Raw genomic sequence first — 1637 nt, forward strand, 5'->3', positions numbered from 1 at the left:
GAATTCTGACTTTAATCTCAGAATTCTGACTTTAATCTCAGAATTCTGAGATTTAAGTCAGAATTATTATTTTTTATTTTTTTCAGTGGCCCTAATCCTCTTCTGTATGATTGTAGCCGACCCAAATACAAAGTTTTCTTGGTTAAATTTTAACCGTTTGTTTTTACAGCTGGACCTGTTCTCACCAGAGTCAGAGCTGAAGTTGTTTGGAGAAAAATGAACAAACAGAAACACGTTTTAAAGCAGTTTRAAGCAGTCTGGTTGTTAGTTTTAAACCGATGATGATGTTACATGAAGATGAAGATGTCAGGAGGACTCGTGTTTATGTAAGACCCTCCTCTGCTGCGTGGGCTCAGCTGAGCCGGGTCTGGTTCTGAACATTCAGACTGATCTGGTTCACCTGAGGTTATTTATAGAAGCTCCTGTTTGTTTGTTCCTGTTGGTGAAACAAACAAAATAAAAATAAAAGCCCCACATTTTGTCCTCATATTACAGCTGAATCTGTGGGCGGCTGCTGCAAACAGGTGTTTGTTTACCTGCACAAACAGGTCGTATTACTCACTTTTTCTCTGTCCTTTAGCAGCAGATTCTTATATTTCCACCTAAATGTCCTCCCTGAGGCACTTATATGATTCCACCATATTTGTTTACATCAACTGCAAACCTGCATTTCAATCTCTACTGTTCAGGATAAGCTTTTTATGTTYGGTTTTACTTTGTAAAGAGTGSATGTWTYACAGTATGAGATAGAGACTGTTTTMTTATTYAGATAAAGCTTTGATTTTATTGTATTTTTACCAGAGACGTCCGATAATATCAGCTTTATTGGACCGATTTTAGCATAAAAATGTAAAATCTCTACATATCGGTATCGTTTTTTCTTCTCGATAAATTAACGCCTGAATTTTACCAAAATGTGTTAAGAAATGCTCGTGGTCCAGAGACGTTCACCGGTGCAGGATTGATGACATCATCAAACTRKATTATCTCAGGGAGAGCATGATCCACTAAACTATTGTTTGAGACAAAATATTAAAAATAAATAYGGCACGTTTTCCATAACTTCAATGAAATGGTTTTTATTTTGAACAGACWATGTTTGCTTAGGGAATTAATGTGGGGAATCACAGGAGATATGTGATGTCATCTTAATATCGGTTAATATCGGAAATTAAGTGTTGAACAATRTCAGCAAAACATCAGTATGGAGCATCTCTAATTTTTACATAATGTGCAGCTTGAGGAGAGTCAAAAAGCCCCAATAAATAAATAAAACTATAACTGCTTAAAATTACATCAAAACTTATAAAAATCAATGAAAATATCTGTAAAACTTTTGCTTTAAACAAAGGTTTGTTTTTATTGTATTTTTTTATCATAATATGCAGTTTGAGGAGAGTTTAAAAAGTCCCAATAAATAAATAAAAACTATTTGTATCAAATATAACAGCTTAAAATTACATCAACACTTATAAAAATCAATAAAAATATCTGTAAACCTTTGATTAAAATGTATTTAAATTTTAATGCATCGTTTATTTTAGAAAACATTCCTACAAATGGCTCAGAATCCTGCAGGGAGTGTGTGTGTGTGCGCGTGCGTGCGTGCGTGCGTGCGTGCGTGCGTGCGTGCGTGC

This window comes from Austrofundulus limnaeus, unplaced genomic scaffold (assembly GCF_001266775.1).
Source record: "Austrofundulus limnaeus strain Quisiro unplaced genomic scaffold, Austrofundulus_limnaeus-1.0 Scaffold85, whole genome shotgun sequence".
In the NCBI taxonomy this organism is placed as follows: Eukaryota; Metazoa; Chordata; class Actinopteri; order Cyprinodontiformes; family Rivulidae; genus Austrofundulus; species Austrofundulus limnaeus.